Here is a 21201-nt window from a genome sequence, read left to right on the forward strand (position 1 = left end):
TATGACAGTACTTGTGTATGTCAGTACTTGTGTATGTCAGTGCTTGTGTATGTCAGTGCTTGTGTATGACAGTACTTGTGTATGTCAGTGCCTGTGTATGACAGTACTTGTGTATGTCAGTACTTGTGTATGTCAGTGCTTGTGTATGACAGTACTTGTGTATGTCAGTGCTTGTGTATGACAGTACTTGTGTATGTCAGTGCTTGTGTATGACAGTACTTGTGTATGTCAGTACTTGTGTATGTCAGTGCTTGTGTATGTCAGTACTTGTGTATGACAGTACTTGTGTATGTCAGTACTTGTGTATTTCAGTGCTTGTGTATGACAGTACTTGTGTATGTCAGTACTTGTGTATGTCAGTGCTTGTGTATGACAGTACTTGTGTATGTCAGTACTTGTGTATGTCAGTACTTGTGTATGTCAGTACTTGTGTATGTCAGTACTTGTGTATGTCAGTACTTGTGTATGACAGTACTTGTGTATGTCAGTACTTGTGTATGTCAGTGCTTGTGTATGTCAGTGCCTGTGTATGTCAGTGCTTGTGTATGACAGTACTTGTGTATGTCAGTACTTGTGTATGTCAGTGCTTGTGTATGTCAGTGCCTGTGTATGTCAGTGCTTGTGTATGACAGTACTTGTGTATGTCAGTACTTGTGTATGTCAGTGCTTGTGTATGTCAGTGATTGTGTATGTCAGTGCTTGTGTATGACAGTACTTGTGTATGTCAGTACTTGTGTATGTCAGTACTTGTGTATGTCAGTGCTTGTGTATTTCAGTGCTTGTGTATGACAGTGCCTATGTATGACAATGCTTGTGTATGTCAGTGCTTGTGTATGTCAGTGCTTGTGTATGTCAGTACTTGTGTATGTCAGTGCTTGTGTATGTCAGTGCCTGTGTATGTCAGTGCTTGTGTATGACAGTGCCTGTGTATGTCAGTACTTGTGTATGTCAGTACTTGTGTATGTCAGTGCTTGTGTATTTCAGTGCTTGTGTATGACAGTGCCTATGTATGACAGTGCTTGTGTATGTCAGTGCTTGTGTATGTCAGTGCTTGTGTATGTCAGTGCTTGTGTATGTCAGTACTTGTGTATGTCAGTGCTTGTGTATTTCAGTGCTTGTGTATGACAGTGCCTATGTATGACAGTGCTTGTGTATGTCAGTGCTTGTGTATGACAGTGCTTGTGTATGTCAGTGCTTGTGTATGTCAGTGCCTGTGTATGTCAGTGCTTGTGTATGACAGTACTTGTGTATGTCAGTACTTGTGTATGTCAGTGCTTGTGTATGTCAGTGCCTGTGTATGTCAGTGCTTGTGTATGACAGTACTTGTGTATGTCAGTACTTGTGTATGTCAGTGCTTGTGTATGTCAGTGCTTGTGTATGTCAGTGCTTGTGTATGACAGTACTTGTGTATGTCAGTACTTGTGTATGTCAGTACTTGTGTATGTCAGTGCTTGTGTATTTCAGTGCTTGTGTATGACAGTGCCTATGTATGACAATGCTTGTGTATGTCAGTGCTTGTGTATGTCAGTGCTTGTGTATGTCAGTACTTGTGTATGTCAGTGCTTGTGTATGTCAGTGCCTGTGTATGTCAGTGCTTGTGTATGACAGTGCCTGTGTATGTCAGTACTTGTGTATGTCAGTACTTGTGTATGTCAGTGCTTGTGTATTTCAGTGCTTGTGTATGACAGTGCCTATGTATGACAGTGCTTGTGTATGTCAGTGCTTGTGTATGTCAGTGCTTGTGTATGTCAGTGCTTGTGTATGTCAGTACTTGTGTATGTCAGTGCTTGTGTATTTCAGTGCTTGTGTATGACAGTGCCTATGTATGACAGTGCTTGTGTATGTCAGTGCTTGTGTATGACAGTGCTTGTGTATGTCAGTGCTTGTGTATTTCAGTGCTTGTGTATGACAGAGTCTGTGTATGACAGTGCCTGTGTATGGCAGTGCATGTATATGAAAGTGCCTATGTATGACAGTGCTTGTGTATGACAGTGCCTGTGTATGATAGTGCCTGTGCATGACAGTGCCTGTGTTTGACAGTGCCTGTGTTTGACAGTGCCTGTGTTTGACAGTGCCTGTGTATGACAGTGCCTGTGTGTGACCGAGCTTGTGTATGACAGTGCTTGTGTATGACAGTGCCTGTGTATGAGAGTGCCTGTGTGTGACCGAGCTTGTGTATTACAGTGCCTGTGTTTGACATTGCCTGTGTATGAGAGTGCCTGTGTGTGACCGAGCTTGTGTATTACAGTGCCTGTGTTTGACAGTGCTTGTGTATGACAGTGCCTGTGTATGACAGTGCCTGTGTGTGACCGAGCTTGTGTATGACAGTGCTTGTGTATGACAGTGCCTGTGTATGACAGTGCCTGTGTGTGACCGAGCTTGTGTATTAGAGTGCTTGTGTATGACAGTGCCTGTGTATGACAGTGCCTATGTATGAAAGTGCTTGAGTATGACAGTGCCTGTGTTTGACAGTGCCTGTGTATGACGGTGTTTATGTATAACAGTGCCTGTGTATGACAGTGCCTGTATATGACAGTGCCTGTGTATGACAGTGCCTATGTATGACAGTGCTTGTGTATGACAGTGCTTGTGTATGACAGTGCCTATGTATGACACTGCTTGTGTATGACAGTGTCTGTGTTTGACAAAGCTTGTGTATGACAATGCTTGTGTATGACAGTGCTTTTGTATGACTTTGCCTGTGTATGACAGTGCTTGTGTATGACAGTGCCTGTGATTCACAGTACTTGTGTTTGACAGTGCCTGTGTTTGACAGTGCCTGTGGATGACAGTGCCTATGTATGACAGTGCTTGTGTATGACAGTGCTTGTGTATGACAGTGCCTGTGTATGACAGTGCTTGTTTATGACAGTCCCTCTGTATTCCAGTGCCTTTGTATGACAGTGCGTGTGTATGACAGTGCTTGTGTATGACAGTGCCTGTGTATAACAGTGCTTGTATATGACAGTGCACATGTATGACAGTGCTTGTGCGTGACAATGCCTGTGTTTGACAGTGCCTGTGTATGACAGTGCCTGTGTATGATAGTGATTGTGTAAGGCAGTGCCTATGTATGACAGTGCTTTGTATGACAGTGCCTGTGTACGACAGTGCCTGTGTATGACAGTGCTTGTTTATGACAGTGCTCGTGTATTACAGTGCCTGTTTATTCCAGTGCCTGTGTATGACAGTGTTTGTGTATTAGTGCCTGTGTATGACAGTGCTTGTGTTTGACAGTGCCTGTGTATGACAGTGCTCGTGAATGACAGTGCCTGTTTATTCCAGTGCCTGTGTATGACAGTGCCTGTGTATGACAGTGCTTGTGTATGAGTGCCTGTGTATGACAGTGCTTGTGTTTGACAGTGCCTGTGTATGACAGTGCCTGTCTTTGACAGTGCCCGTGTATGACGGTGCTTGTGTATGACAGAGCTTGTGTATGACAGTGCTTGTGTTTGACAGTGCCTGTGTATGACAGAGCCTATGTATGGGAGTGCTTGTGTATGACAGTGCCTGTGTATGACAGTGCCTGTCTTTGACAGTGCCCGTGTATGACAGTGCTTGTGTATGACAGTGCCTGTGTATGACAGTGCCTTTCTTTGACAGAGCCCGTGTATGACAGTGCTTGTGTATGACAGTGCTTTTGTATGACAGTGCCTGTGTATGACAGTGCCTGTGTTTGACAGTGCCTATGTATGACAGTGCTTGTGTATGACAGTGCCTGTGTATGACAGTGCCTGTGTATGGCAGTGCCCCTGTATGAAAGTGCCTGTGTATGACAGTGCCTGTGTATGACAGTGCCTCTGTATGATAGTGATTGTGTATGACGCTGCTTGTGTATGACAGTGCTTGTGTATGTCAGTGCTTGTGTATGACAGTGCTTGTGTATGACAGTGCCTGTGTATGACAGTGCTTGTGTATGACAGTGCCTGTGTATATCAGTGCCTGTGTATGACAGTTCTTGTGTATGACAGTGCCTGTGTATGACAGTGTTTTTGTATGTCAGTACCTGTGTATGCCAGTGCTTGTGTATGACAGTGCCTGTGTATGACAGTGCTCCTGTATGATAGTGCCTGTGTATGACAGTGCTTGTTTATGACACTGCTTCTGTATGTCAGTGCTTTTGTATGACAGTGCTTGTGTATGTAAGTGCTTGTGTATGACAGTGCCTGTGTATGACAGTGCCTGTGTATGAAAGTGCCTGTGTATGACAGTGCCTGTGTATGACAGTGCCTGTGTATGTAAGTGCCTGTGTATGACAGTGGAAGTGTATGACAGTGCCTGTGTATGACAGTGCTTGTGTATGACAGAGGAAGTGTATAACAGTGCCTGTGTATGACAGTGCCTGTTTATGTCAGTGGAGGTGTATGACAGTGCCTGTGTATGTCAATGGAAGTGTATGACAGTGCCTGTGTATTTCAGTGGAAGTGTATGCCAGTGCCTGTGTATGTCAGTGGAAGTGTATGACGGTGCTTGTGTATGACAGAAGAAGTGTATGACAGTGCCTGTGTATGACAGTGCTTGTGTATGACAGTGCATGTGTACTCACCTAGTTGTGCTTGCAAGGGTGAGCTCTGGTTCTTTCGTGCCGGCTTTCAATCAATCAACCTTTTTTCACACAAACACACACACTAGACTAGTCCCAGAACTAAGAGGCATGAGTTACGAGGAAAGGCTGCGGAAAATGAACATTACGACACTGGAAGACCGAAGAGTAAGTGGAGACATGATCACAACCTACAAATTTCTCGGGGGAATCGACCGGGTAAACAAGGATAAACTATTCAACACTGGTGGACGCGAATAAGGGGACACAGTTGGGAACTGAGTCCCCACATGAGCCACAGGGACGTTAGAAGGAACTTTTTCAGTGTCAGAGTAGTTAACGGATGGAATGCATTAGGCAGTGATGTGGTGGAGGCTGACTCCATACACAGTTTCAAATGTAGATATGATAGAGCCCAGTAGGCTCAGGAATCTATACATCAGTTGATTGACAGTTGAGAGGCGGAACCAAAGAGCCAGAGCTCAACCCCCGCAAGCACAACTAGGTGAGTACAACTAGGTGAGCACACACACACACACACACACACACACACACACACACACACACACACACACACACACACACACACACACACACAACTACAGCACAACACAACACACACATCTTCAACTACCTCGGTGCGATAGGCAAATGTACGATACATTAAGCGAATACCGTGTGTGTTGTGCCAGTTTCAGACGTCAGGTGTACGATAACGCTAATCCAATATAATACGATAGTCACCTGTGTGTTACCTGCAGCCAGCTGAGTCTGATAGTCAGCGGGGCGACAGCTTGAACCAGCTTGAATTACGATCCAGTATCATCGATAATCATCGCCTCGGATAGGTACGATAATTCTACCGTTATCGCCGCGGAGAGGTACGATAACTATCGTTATCTCTGCGGAGAGGTACGATTATTCTATCGTTATCACCGCGGAGAGGTACGATAATACTATCGTTATCACCGCGGAGAGGTACGATAATTCTATCGTTATCTGAGAGCATTAATATACGAGAATTGTTGTCATCATGGGCATAGTGATGCTTTTTTGTTTATTGTTTACCTTCAGAGGCGCAATAATCATTCCCGGGGAAATCCTAGCCAATCAGGGTGAGGGTAATGGCCACTCGAGCGTTATGATTGGTCGTTGTGGGTAATAACATTGAATATCTGCGAGGGTCAGGACAAAACCTTTTGTTTTTGTCTCTAAAACATATAGACATAATTTGGGTTTATTTGTCTGTTTGAATAGTTTCTCGAGAGAGAGAGAGAGAGAGAGAGAGAGAGAGAGAGAGAGAGAGAGAGAGAGAGAGAGAGAGAGAGAGAGAGAGACAGAGAGAGAGAGAGAGAGAGAGAGAGAGAGAGAGAGAGAGAGAGAGACAGAGAGAGAGAGAGAGAGAGAGAGAGAGAGAGAGAGAGAGAGAGAGAGAGAGAGAGAGAGAGAGAGAGAGAGAGAGAGAGAGAGAGAGAGAGAGAAACGAATTGGCAGACAGGCAGAAGGAGGAAGATAGTGAGAGGTTGATTTGCATGAAATCAGGTCAAGTGAGCACATAAAGGCTCTGGCACACAGTTGGCTACAGGCTCATTCTTCCTTAATATGATTGTTACTTAATGACTTAAAGTTATTCCTACAGGTTCAGGGAATAAATGGGCCACTAGGAGCAGGCTTCAGATGAACCGTGGTAGGATAACAGCTCTTGCTTGCAGTTTCACCAGGTACTTCACTTGACAGCCTTAATGAACCTGTCAAAGTTAAACAATATATAGGGTTATATGGATGGATAGTTGGACATCTGTCAGATAGATGGATAGTTGGATATTTGCAATTTGAAGATGTACACACCTCCTTTTATTTATTTAACATACCAGCCCGTCTTCATAAACAAGGGTCCAAAGTCCATTCCATGCACCCGCCAAACGCACTGTGGAGAAATGCCCGACAGACCACTGGAACATTATCTAACACAGTGCACAGTTACAGTCACAGCAGACGATTGGAACATTATCTAATACAGTGCACAGTTACAGTCACAGCAGACGATTGGAACATTATCTAATACAGTGCACAGTTACAGCCACAGCAGACCACTGGAACATTATCTAACACAGTGCAGTCACAAACCCATTAAGATTTCACCTTGGATTCAACAGAGCAGAAGAAGTTGTTAAACACATATGGCAAAATCTTACTGAAGCGACCATACGAGTCATAAATACTCATCCTCCGCCCAAGTAAAACAGAAACAAGCAACACTTAGTGGGCCAGCCAGAGGCTTAGGGCCCGCGCAGTGGGCCAGCCAGAGGCTTAGGGCCCGCCCAGTGGGCCAGCCAGAGGCTTAGGGCCCGCCCAGTGGGCCAGCCAGAGGCTTAGGGCCCGTACAGTGGGCCAGCCAGAGGCTTAGGGCCCGTACAGTGGGCCAGCCAGAGGCTTAGGGCCCGTACAGTGGGCCAGCCAGAGGCTTAGGGCCCGTACAGTGGGCCAGCCAGAGGCTTAGGGCCCGTACAGTGGGCCAGCCAGAGGCTTAGGGCCCGTACAGTGGGCCAGCCAGAGGCTTAGGGCCCGTACAGTGGGCCAGCCAGAGGCTTAGGGCCCGTACAGTGGACCAGCCAGAGGCTTAGGGCCCGCCCAGTGGGCCAGCCAGAGGCTTTGGGCCCGCGCAGGAATATCCCAGCAATAAAAACAAAACAAAAACTGTTTGTGAATGGAAAAACGGTTTACACACATGACTCCTGCAACCCGTCCTCGACTCAAGTCCATTACATCCAGCGGTCGACCCCACAGACGCATTCATAAATTTTAATATGCTGTTCATTCAAAACGGGAATTTTCTCAAGTATAAATTAATATTATAATATATTAGCATATTGTGCATATATAGGCATAGGTTAGGTTAGGTTAGGTGTTTAGGTTCTATTGGCGATTATTTGTATTTGTAGTACGTGGGTGAAGCATTTATAGCGTTGTGATTCGAACAAAATTCGTCAGTGAAACACTTGTTCCGGATATGTTCGAACGTCAGCAGTTGTGAGTCGTGTGTAAACCGCTTTTCATTCATAAACAGGGGGTTTGGCGGGTGCATGGAATCACTTTTGGATCTTTGTTTGGAGGACGGGCTGGACTCACAACTGCTGACGTTCGAACACTTCCGGAACAAGTGCTTCACTGACGAATTCTGCTCGAACCACAACGCTGTAAATGCTTCGCCCACGTACTACAAATACAAATAATCGCCAATAGAACCTAAACACCTAACCTAACCTATGCCTATATATGCACAATATACTAATATATAATAATATTAATTGAAAGTTGAGAAAATTCCTGTTTTGAATGAACATCATGTTAAAGTTGACGAATACGTCTCTGGGGTCGACCGCTGGATGGAATGGACTTGGTCTGAGGACGGGTTGGGATTGCAGCATCTTCGATAATTGGTTTAAATTTGGTAGTTAAGAATCTCCTCGGAATTCTATACAATATTTGACTTCAAAACACACTTGAAGCCCCCAAAATGACGGAGAAACATAACCTCAGTATTGAGTCATTTATAATTAGATAGGCGTTTAAAAGCTCAATTGATGAAAGGTTTATTGTGTTCAGTTTACCTTTGGTTAAACACTGAGGTAATGTATACCAAGTCCTGTGAATATGGGGTTTACGGACGCAATATGTATTAATATGAGAAAATTAACGTAATAAATAGTAAACCAAGTCCTGTAAATGTGGGGTTTACGGACGCAATATGTATTAATATGAGAAAATTAACGTAATAAATAGTAAACCAAGTCCTGTAAATGTGGGGTTTACAGTAAACTCGCGTAATAAAAAGACCTTTAGAAACTATTGAGTCAAAGGGTAAATAAATTTTAGAATGTTTCTCAATTTGGTTATAAATTTTAATGTTTGATTGTTTAGAATTCAATTAACCAAACTTTGAACGATCATTAAGGATAAGGAAGGGGTCATTAACTGTCATTAAAGATAAGGAAGGGGTCATTAATGGTCATTAAGGGTAAGGAAGGGGTCATTAATGGTCATTAAGGGTAAGGAAGGGGTCATTAATGGTCATTAAGGGTAAGGAAGGGGTCATTAACGATCATTAAGGACAAGGAAGGGGTCATTAATGGTCATTAAGGGTAAGGAAGGGGTCATTAATGGTCATTAAGGGTAAGGAAGGGGTCATTAATGGTCATTAAGGGTAAGGAAGGGGTCATTAAGATACCGACGATACAAGGGAGCCTCAATCTCCACAGGACAAGAATATATCAACATCTCTCGTGTCATCCTTCACAATTTGTGTTCAGAAGTTTCTTGACACAGCTTCTACTAGTTTCTCTCTCCACGTGTCTTCCACACACTGAATGTCTGCCTTCCCAGTCGATCTTCCAATGATTTACGTCCCTCATGACATGCAAATTTGAGTTTTTCTTGGTGGTTATGTTGAAGCTTTGTGCAGTTCATATAAACATGCCTTGATGTTTTGAACGTATTCGTGTCTGGGTCTTCTGTTGTCTGCTGGGGGGGGGGGGGTTGATTACCAGGACCTCTATGCTGTTCCCATTAGCTGTCAGCCGGTGACGGAACCTGTGCATCTATGTATATCCTGATTTTCTCAATCTTCCATTACCGTTTTACTGTAAGTGCAACTCTCCTTATTGTCTCTGTTGTCTATCCTTCCTTGTTACTTGGCTTCCTCCTGGAAATATAGCATCAGAGATCATTCTGCTTAGTTTTGTTTCCACTATTGCAATTATGTGCACGTATGTGACTGTGATATATGCGTGAGTGTCAGTGTTTATGTTATTAATTGTATTTGTATTTACTATTAGTGCCTGCAGGATCGAGCTGTTAGCTCTTGGGACCCGCTTTTCATACCGTTGATTGTCTAATGCAATAACTCCTGACCTGTTTCCCTACAGTACCTGCTTTTACAGTTATGAATGGAGTTATTGAGTTAGCCTCTACAACCTGCTCCTTTAGGTCATTCCACTTACTTCCCTTACGATAAAGAAAAACTTTATAGCATCTCTATGACACATCTGAGTTTGAGAGAATGAACACGTTCATGTTCTTTAACAAATCAACAGAGACTTCCTGTGAAATTATTCATTCAGCCACCCATTCAACCAGCCAATCATTCAACAGTTAACCATTCAGCCAGTCAACCATTCAACCAGTCAACCATTTGTTCAAGATTTCAATAGACCTCCCAAACAGTTTATAACCATTTAAAAACATCCGGTTATATAACTTTTAAGTATGAATAAGTATTATTAATTTAAGCATTAAGTATAACTTATAAGAATAAATTTAAATATTTTAAGTATTATCAAAGTATATTCAAGAAATATGTGTAAATAAACGTCTGATATACCCATTCGCGCCAGTGTTGTACAATCCCCAAAATTCATTAGTCTCCCGCGAAAGTTAGGATTTTTTTTTTTATTTTCTCTGGAATTTTTGGCGCCAAACGCTGCAAAGTTTACATTCTTGCGCGCGCTTTTTTTGGCGCCGGGACTGTGTGAGGCATCGTGCGTCTGGCAGGAAGGCTGCTATATTTACTCTTGTCGTACCTGTGATTTTTAAAGTACTGTATTCCCTGTATTTTTGGTGCTCTTCGTATGTTTTATTGTGTTGGTGGTACTCTTTGTATGTTGTATTTTGTTGCCCTCTTTTGTATAATGTATTTTGTTGCTCCTTGTGTGATGTATTTTGATGTTCCTTGTATGATGCATTTTGTTGATCTTTGTATGATGTATTTTGTTGCTCCTTGTATGTTATATTTAGTTTTGTATTGGATATATTTTATTTGTGTGTTTGTATAGTTTGTTTGTTGGACATGTCTGATCTTACTGAAGTTACTTGTGAGGTATATTGACATTTGATCTTCATTGTATACAGTGAATTGAGGGAATTCCAATATGGCGTCCAATTACGCTGCCAGAACCCTTATTGAGCCCGTTAAACCCACCCCAGTTAATAAATCTCTGTGCTCTTAATCATTTGTACTCTTATAAGTACGATAGTTTAAGCCTCACAAGTACGGTAGCTAAACCCTCATAAATACCCTAACTGAACCCACATAAATACGATAGCTGAACCCTTATATATACGATAGCTAAACCCTCAATATAACGATAGTATAACCCTTAAATTACAATAGCTAAATCTTCATAAAAAAGTACGATAGCTCAACCCTCATACGAACGATAACCCAACCCTCTTACGAACGATAGCCCAACCCTCATAAATACGATAACAAAATCCTTTTAAGTACAATTCTTAATCCTTAATAAGTACGATATCGTATCCCTCATGACTACGATATCTTAACTCCCCCCGTCGCACGATGTCAGAACCTTCATAAGTACAATAACTCACCCATCATAAGTACAATAACTCACCCATCATAAGTACAATAACTCACCCATCATAAGTACAATACCTCACCCATCATAAGTACAATAACTCACCCATCATAAGTACAATAACTCACCCATCATAAGTACAATACCTCACCCATCATAAGAACAATACCTCCCCCATCATAAGTACAATAACTCACCCATCATAAGTACAATACCTCACCCATCATAAGTACAATAACTCACCCATCATAAGTACAATACCTCACCCATCATAAGTACAATAACTCACCCATCATAAGTACAATAACTCACCCATCATAAGTACAATAACTCACCCATCATAAGTACAATAACTCACCCATCATAAGTACAATAACTCACCCATCATAAGTACAATAACTCACCCATCATAAGTACAATACCTCCCCCATCATAAGTACAATACCTCACCATCATAAGTACAATACCTCACCATCATAAGTACAATACCTCACCCATCATAAGTACAATACCTCACCATCATAAGTACAATACCTCCCCCATCATAAGTACAATACCTCACCATCATAAGTACAATACCTCCCCCATCATAAGTACAATACCTCACCCATCATAAGTACAATACCTCACCATCATAAGTACAATACCTCACCATCATAAGTACAATACCTCACCATCATAAGTACAATACCTCACCATCATAAGTACAATACCTCACCATCATAAGTACAATACCTCACTTCCACCGCACGATAAATACCTACAATACTACGAACAGTGTACCAGAAACAATATTAACGTAGCGACTATCGTAAGTTGAGGCTCCAGACTCCTCTCGTCTTGGGGGGGGGGAGAGAGAGAGAGAGAGAGAGAGAGAGAGAGAGAGAGAGAGAGAGAGAGAGAGAGAGAGAGAGAGAGAGAGAGAGAGAGAGAGAGAGAGAGAGAGAAAGAGAGAGAGAGAAAGAGAGAGAGAGAGAGAGAGAGAGAGAGAGAGAGAGAGAGAGAGAGAGAGAGAGAGAGAGAGAGAGAGAGAGAGAGAGAGAGAGAGAGAGAGAGAGAGAACTATCAGGAGAAAATACCAAGCCATTACGACTATATAGCATTAGGAAGTGGTCAGGATAAGTATTCTGGATGGGACGGGGGGAAGGAATGGTGCCCAACCACTTAGACGTTGAAAAAAACATCAATATCTTCAATAAAAAAGATCAACAGAGGTCAATAATGGTTACCTCCCGCGATCTCTCCACAGCGTTCAAAACGTCACAATAACAATGTACTAAGTTGCCCGAACCTAACCTACCCGAGGACCTACGAAGAGAAAACGGGACATCACGTTAATTTTGAGACCCCGCTGTGATATTTTTAGTATATTATATTTTTGCGTTATGGGAGGACGAGAACCGCATGGTCAGGAGCCAGAGCTCAGGAGCTACAGCACAACTCAGCAGGGAGAGTGTTGGGCATAGTTAAGTGAATATAACAATACGTGAGAATTAAGGAAACCAATGAAGATTTTAGGCGTGTGCTTGGGAGTCCCCAGTGTGTGTGCGGGTTCGACTCCCCCTCCACCGCTGTTACGGGTACAGTACTGTAATTCTCCTGTAACGTGATCACACATGTAAGGGTGATACAGCCTCCACAAACTTATCCTGCCTCCCATACAACTCCTGGACACATTGTGTGTCTGATCAGTCTGAGGCCATTATGTGTCTGTGTGACGCTCCTTGTCTCATTATATGTGTCTCTCTCACGGTCCTGGACACATTATGTGTCTGTGGTTGGCTTGGACCCCATTATGTGTCTGTGGTTGGCTTGGACCCCATTATGTGTCTGTGGTTGGCTTGGACCCCATTATGTGTCTGTGGTTGGCTTGGACCCCATTATGTGTCTGTGGTTGGCTTGGACCCCATTATGTGTCTGTGGTTGGCTTGGACCCCATTATGTGTCTGTGGTTGGCTTGGACCCCATTATGTGTCTGTGGTTGGCTTGGACCCCATTATGTGTCTGTGGTTGGCTTGGACCCCATTATGTGTCTGTGGTTGGCTTGGACCCCATTATGTGTCTCTGTGACCTTCTTGCGGCCATTATATGTCTCTATGACCTTATTGGACCCATTATGTGTCTCTATGACGATACTAGTCTCATTATATGTCTCTGTGACCCTCTTGGGCCCATTATGTGTCTCTATAACCCTTCTGTACCCATTATATTTCTCTGTGATTATCCTGGACCCATTATGTGTCTCTTTGACTATCCTGGACCCATTATGTGTCTCTTTGACGGCCCTGGACCCATTATGTGTCTCTGTGACGGTCCTGGACCCATTATGTGTCTCTGTGACTCTCCTGGACCCATTATGTGTCTCTGTGACGGTCCTGGGACCCATTATGTGTCTCTGTGACGGTCCTGGGACCCATTATGTCTCTGGGACGATCCTGGACCCATTATGTGTCTCTGTGACGGTCCTGGGACCCATTATGTGTCTCTGTGACGGTCCTGGGACCCATTATGTGTCTCTGGGACGGTCCTGGACCCATTATGTGTCTCTTTGACGGTCCTGGACCCATTATGTGTCTCTTTGACGGTCCTGGACCCATTATCTGTCTCTGTGACGGTCCTGGACCCATTATGTGTCTCTGTGACGGTCCTGGACCCATTATGTGTCTCTGTGACGGTCCTCGACCCATTATGTGTCTCTGTGACGGTTCTCGACCCATTATGTGTCTCTGTGACTGTCCTGGACCCATTATGTGTCTCTTTGACGGTCCTGGACCCATTATGTGTCTCTGTGACGGTCCTGGGCCCATTATGTGTCTCTGTGACGGTCCTGGACCCATTATGTGTCTCTGTGACTGTCCTGGACCCATTATGTGTCTCTGTGACGGCCCTGGCCCCATTATGTGTCTCTGTGACGGTCCTGGACCCATTATGTGTCTCTGTGACGGTCCTCGACCCATTATGTGTCTCTGTGACGGTCCTGGACCCATTATGTGTCTCTGTGACTGTCCTGGACCCATTATGTGTCTTTGTGACTGTCCTGGACCCATTATGTGTCTCTGTGACTGTCCTGGGACCCATTAAGTGACCTCCCCATCTCCCAAACAATGGGTAATTGTCCCATAACCAAGTAGTCACCTGTACAAAAGGTGCGTGAAGTCACCACTCACACCTGTACAAAGGGTGCGTGAAGTCACCACTCACACCTGTACAAAGGGTGCGTGAAGTCACCACTCCCACCTGTACAAAGGGTGCGTGAAGTCACCACTCCCACCTGTACAAAAGGTGCGTGAAGTCACCACTCACACCTGTACAAAGGGTGCGTGAAGTCACCACTCCCACCTGTACAAAGGGTGCGTGAAGTCACCACTCCCACCTGTACAAAGGGTGCGTGAAGTCACCACTCCCACCTGTACAAAAGGTGCGTGAAGTCACCACTCACACCTGTACAAAGGGTGCGTGAAGTCACCACTCACACTCATATTCTCTTCAACAGGTAGAGTGTGAGAGGCCGCGGGCCTAGTCTTCCTTGCCCACCATGTTGAGCGCAGCAATGGGCGGCTCTGCGCGCCTGAGTCAACCAGACGTGCGCAGTCCCATGTACACCAACCCGGAGCAGCGGGAGGATCCCAGGTAGGTCCTGTGTAGAGTGTCCTTGGAGGTCGTTACTCTCGAGTGGTGACGGTCCTGTAGAGTGGTGATGGTCGCCTCACTCGTTATCGCATGGTGTTGGTCGAATCACCTCGTTACCGTCTTGAACGGTTGTCACCCCAATCTGGCAATGGTAGGGTCATCTAGTCGCCTGAACTGACAGGCGTCACCTAACTAGGTAACTCAACTAGGGTAGTTCATGTCGGTCAAAACCTCATCTAAATCTAATCAAGAATGTTGGTATTACTTAACTACTTTACTAGTTGTGGGATCCCCTGGTAATAGACCTAACCAGAGGACCACACAACCTATCAGTATCAGTAACTAGTTTCTCTACTACTAGTCACTAGTTCACCTAGTGCTAGCCACTAGTTCACCTAGAGCTAGTCACCAGTTTTCCTAGTGCTAGTTACTAGTTCGTCTAGTGCTAGTCACTAGTTCTCCTTGTATCAGTCACCAGTTCACCTAGTGCTAGTCACTAGTTCACCTAGTGATAGTCACTAGTTCACCTAGTGCTAGTCACTAGTTCACCTTGTATCAGTCACCAGTTCACCTAGTGCTAGTCACTAGTTCTCCTTGTATCAGTCACCAGTTCACCTAGTGCTAGTCACAGTAGTGGAAATGGGCCCGGAGACCGTGCGTTTTGGTTCTCCCCCCCCCCTCCCCACAGTCTATGGGGCCTGGGAGGGGGGGGGGGGATTTTTACTTCTTTACCTAACAACCTGCCTCAGCCCAGTTATTTTTTTTTTAATTTTTACGTATCATTTATCAAACTGCTTTCTTCCATCACAAACAATTTTGCAAAATGGGAATACAAAGGTTCGCTCCAAAGTCCAGCCATTTCGCTCAAGGGTATTAAAAGGCCGCCTCTCGCCACACCCAAGTCTCGGCACCTCGGTGACCCAACACAGACATCATAAATCGTCAGTGACGTCAGTCAATCTTCATCTCCCCTGAATAAGTCCGTTTCTGTAATAGCATAATTTAAACCAATTTTCTTAATGTTTCCCATTTTCAAAGTACATTTTCTAGATAAGATCACATATTGAACATAAGAAATGAAATTGCAGAAATCCTTTTGCAGGATCTCCTATTTACTTCCAATCTATGTTAACCAAAACATCAACTAGCGCTATTAGATGAACTGCAGTAGGTCTATTCCCTATTAATATTCCATTTCAATAATAACACTCCATTAATATTCAGAAGGGCCTATTTATCACCCTTACTCATCTGGAAGCTTTTATATGTGTAGTGACCAGCCAAAGGATCGTTTACTGAGCATTGGAATGGATGAAATCTACCATCATCCATTCGCATGTAGCAAAGGGGAACAACACAGAACATGAACTAACATGTATCTCAGCGTTCACTCCTGTTATCGAACCAGTATTTACCCAGGACTCGTTCCTAAATCTAAAACTTATCCAATTTATACTCATTGTTTCGTGTTCTGTCTCGTGTTGAAACTTTTAATAGGCTATTAATATCCCCCTTTGTCATGTCCATTCTTCCACTCACACACCTCTATCTTCTCACCCCCTAATTCTTCGCCTTTCTAGAGAATGTAAATTAAACTTTGTCAGTCTTTCTACAAGGATCGTTAATCAGGCATTGGAAATAAAATAAAAATCCACTATCTCCCATTCGTATGAAACAGACCCAGACATGGAGACTGCAACAGGAATTCAGTAGTATTCCCAAGTGCATGCAAATACATGTTATTATATCATTTTTCAAAACAGGCTACACCAACTCTCAAACATTTTTATTTAATTCCTCTTTCACTGCTTGTTCTGTGTACGTCTCGCAATCGCTCAAAAACATGCCCCCCCCCCCCCCACACCTTAAAGTAGCATATGCAGGCGATGAGTCACAATAACGTGGCTGAAGTATGTTGACCAGACCACACACTAGAAGTTGAAGGGACGACGACGTTTCGGTCCGTCCTGGACCATTCTCAAGTCGACCATTCTCCAGTCCATTTTCGGTCCAGGACAGACCGAAACGTCGTCGTCCCTTCAACTTCTAGTGTGTGGTCTGGTCAACTTACTGTAGCATATAACAAATCAAAATACTCATGCTGTGTACCTATATATGAATTACATTGAGTAGAAGCTGCTTTGCATGTTTTAAAATAGGTTTCTGCAGTTACCTTCATTCTGATGTTCTCATCCCCAATGCGGTTTGATTCACAATGGGGACATTGATTTTAGTCAATGTCACACAAGCTGTTCCGAGGAGGGTATCCACCTCTCATTAGCATATTCTCTTAATCTCTTTCAATAACTCAACTGTACTCTGTAAGCGTCATCACAGGCTATGCTCTGATGCCTTGCAGTATTTTCCTGATGCCTTTTGCTCGTATTTTCGCTCATTGTTCATATTTTTCTGTTATATGATTCATCGGCCCTATCAAACCAACCTAACCTAGCCTTACCTATAATAAACTAACAAATGCATTCTACAGTAATAAGACCCGTTTGTTGTTTTAGCGACTTCACAAAAACTGGCCCAGGTATAGGGATAAAATATGGCCTCCCATTAACAGATGGGTGTCAAGGCCCCCCAGCATGCTGACTTTTCAACTATGAGTGACGCCTGCATAACCTAACTTCATCAGAGGTGTAAGAATATACATTTATCCACAACTTTGATCATACATTATGCAATGATAAATTCAAAAATAAAATAGCTACCCAAATGTCGTACCGCAATTCATCTGAATCGTACATCTGGCAGCATAGCAGGTCAGCTGTCCTAACAGCTGCGCTCATAGGTTAGTCAGCTGTACTCACATCCAACAAATAGCTGCCCAAATGTCTCACTGCAATTCATCCATCTAGCAACTCAGCTGGATCCTGGCCAGTATACTCGTTGGTTAATCATTCCTAGACCTCGAAAATCTCAGTCTTGCTACACAAATCAACTAACTTGTTTCTAAACCAACAGTCACAAATACATACGTACATACGTACATACATACATACATACTTACATACATACATACATACATACATACATACATACATACATACATACATACATACATACATACATACATACAAACATACAAACATACATACATACATGCTTACATACATACATACATACATACATACATACATACATACATACATACATACATACATACATACATACATACATACATACATACATACAAACATACAAACATACATACATACATACATACATACATACATACATACATACATACATACATACATACATACATACATACATACATACATACATACAAACATACAAACATACATACATACATACATACATACATACATACATACATACATACATACATACATACATACATACATACATACATACACACATACACACATACACATACTCCACAACCCATACATGCATAGATAATATCCTGTTTTACCACCATTGTAATGTAATTTATGCTATATGAAACCCTAAAATGTATTAAGAATAAGATTTCAGTAACCCCAAAGCTCATTAACCCCAAGTAATCTTAATTATTTGTACTGTTAATTCATATTAATGTACACCAATCAGTCAGGTATTCATATTATTCCAGCGAGTTCAAAATATTATTAAATACCATTTACACACTATACAAATGGATAAACCAGGGTGTATATGTCTCATTGGAATAAATACATTAGTAATTATTCATAAAAAGCTAAGGTTGTGTTAAGGAGCACAAAAATATATTAATTTAACATCATAAACACACAAAATGCAGCACTTGTACTCACACTAAAAATGCACAAAATCAAAATTACACGCAATAAAACACATTGACATTTACACTCAATATATCATTTAAGCACAAAGCAATTCCACACAAACATTCAATTTACACAGAAAATACAACATTTACACACCAGATATGACATTTATGTACAAACTATATTATTCTTACACAAAATATGCCGTTTACACACAAAATATGTCTACACAATATATATATATATATATATATATATATATATATATATATATATATATATATATATATATATATATATATATATACACACAACTTTAGAACACTTTCCCACCAGGAGACTCGAACCCTAGTACGTTACGTTAAAGGCGTACCTGTTATGCCAGTTGCTGGAAGGCTTCTATGCTGACTAGGGTTCGAGTCTCCTGGTGGGAAAGTGTTCTAAAGTTGTATAACTTCACTTGCGTGTTTAGGCAAGTTGTGCATCATATCTATATCTATATATATATATATATATATATATATATATATATATATATATATATATATATATATATATATATATATATTCTTATATATATAATACACACAAAATATACCATTTACACAAATATTACATATATACTCAAAGTATAACATTTGCATAAAGTATGGTATTTGTATAACTATATCGAATTTCATATATGCTCATACAGTCAAAAAGCGTTTTCACTAAAATTACACAATTCCATAAACATAATTTTCACAAAATATCCACGCTTTGTCTCATAAACCAAATACACTTTCACATTTGCGCATCAAGAACTACTTTTCAGATAACATACACAGTACTTTCACATATACACAATTCTCACAAAAAAATACAGTTGTACTAGTTCCACTTCAGCAAACTAAAAACACAACTTGCATTAATACACTATTCGCACAAAACTATTATAAAACATGGATAATTATTGCACAATTGTGTAATTTATACACATCTCTGCACAATTAATACAGACAAACTTGGTATATAATTGCCCAACTTGCACGATGGCAATCAATACTCAAAGGTACAAATAAACAATTCGTCCATATACAATTACACAACATACACAATTAATACACAACTTGCACAATTATTATGCATCGTTCATAATTACACAATTTGCATAAATACAATTAAATACATGTTCAGCATAAATACATACAATACATAACTAGCCGAAATATGTAAATACACAACCAGCACAAATACACAATTCACCTAATACAACTACAACATATACACAATTAATTCACAACTTACACAAAAATATAATCAATACACAACTAACCCAAATATGAACAATATATATATGCAATATACTTTAATGTGCATATAGGCATATACTATATGCACTATATAGAACTAGTGCATATACACTAAATACACAACTACACAATTCCACAAATACATATACAAAACATGTACAATTAATACACAACTTGCACAAACAATACACAGTTTGTTGGGATATAATCAATACATAATTGCAATCATCATACAATTTATGCAAAATACATAACCTGCACAATTAATACACAACTTGCACAATTATAATTATTATGCTATTTGTACAAATACAATCACAGCCAACTCGGCCAAACAATACTCAATTTACATAATATTTTTTTAGGAATGTTTAAAAAATTAATTATAATATACTGAGTTTATCCAACTCCCCAAAGTCAGAATTTCGCATGAATGAATGACACGTCTGACATCCTATGAGCTCAATATAAAAACACACACATACATTTTCCATTAATGTTGCAACATTAATAGTGCCAAACTATTCATCTAACATGTGTCCATTGTTTTAATGCTTTATTAATACCCCCCTTGTTACAGCCTCTTCAATCATGTCACATATATTTATTTAGGCTAACCAACCAACAGAATTATTGGTGCTAGCCTAAATTATGTTAGGGACAGGTGAAGTTAGTAATTTCAATGATAAGTTAAGCAAATTTACTATATCCTATCAAAAATGCAACCAATTAGAACCTAAATTCATCTAAATCTAGCAAAATTTATACTTATACTTCCCAAATTTAACCCAATTCAACCTAGCAAAGCTAAACCTGACTAAATATAAGCATCCCATATCCTCACACACAAGCCTATGTCACCGTCCATCCATTACATGAGCTTGCTACAGCTCAAACCTAAGAAAGTAAATTTCCACTATTTTATGAACATGCTAGTTCATTATCCCTAAGATATTATATATCCTACCCTACACAACCTCACCTAACCTGACCTTGCACATCCAAAGTGATACTTTATTTAAGTTGACCAAATTTGAGCTAACCCACCTAAATTTCACCTAATTTAAGAGAATTTCCACCAAATTTGCACAAATATACCTAAATTTACTGAATTTTAGATAATTCCCACCAAATTTACCCTATCATAGCATAACTAAGGCCCAATTTATCCAAGTTTGATCTATGCCATCTGAATTTAATGCATACTTTCAATATCCAACATCCAGTCTTGACATGACATACCCCATTCCAAAGACCATAGTGCCCATATCCTCACATACATCCCTATGTAGCCTCTGCCCATCCATTACAAATGATAGCTATGACTCTAACCCTAATAGGGTAATTTACTCTATTTTCTGAACAAGCTAGATCATTACCACTAAGATATTATATATCCAACCCTACACAACCTTACCTAACCTGACCTAGCATATCCAAAGCTAGATTTGCTTAAAGGTAGTGAAATTTAAGCTATTCCCACCTAAATTCCACCTAATTTAAGACAATTTCCACAAAATATACCCAAATGTTTTGTATCGTAGCACAACCAAAAGTCCATTTTTACCCACATTTTCACCTATTCTAACCTACCCTATACAACC

At 41.3% G+C, this 21201-nt stretch overlaps 1 long non-coding RNA gene across 1 annotated transcript in view; it reads left to right on the top strand.

Annotated features, from left to right (window-relative positions):
- The window catches only part of LOC138373684 (uncharacterized), a 35543-nt gene that overhangs the window by 5532 nt on the left and 8810 nt on the right, over positions 1-21201 (top strand). Inside the window, exon 2 of the long non-coding RNA XR_011231281.1 lies at positions 14411-14547. This is a non-coding gene — a long non-coding RNA (uncharacterized lncRNA). The remainder of the gene's footprint in view (positions 1-14410; positions 14548-21201) is intronic.

The sequence above is a fragment of the Procambarus clarkii genome, chromosome 5 (genome assembly GCF_040958095.1).
Source record: "Procambarus clarkii isolate CNS0578487 chromosome 5, FALCON_Pclarkii_2.0, whole genome shotgun sequence".
In the NCBI taxonomy this organism is placed as follows: Eukaryota; Metazoa; Arthropoda; class Malacostraca; order Decapoda; family Cambaridae; genus Procambarus; species Procambarus clarkii.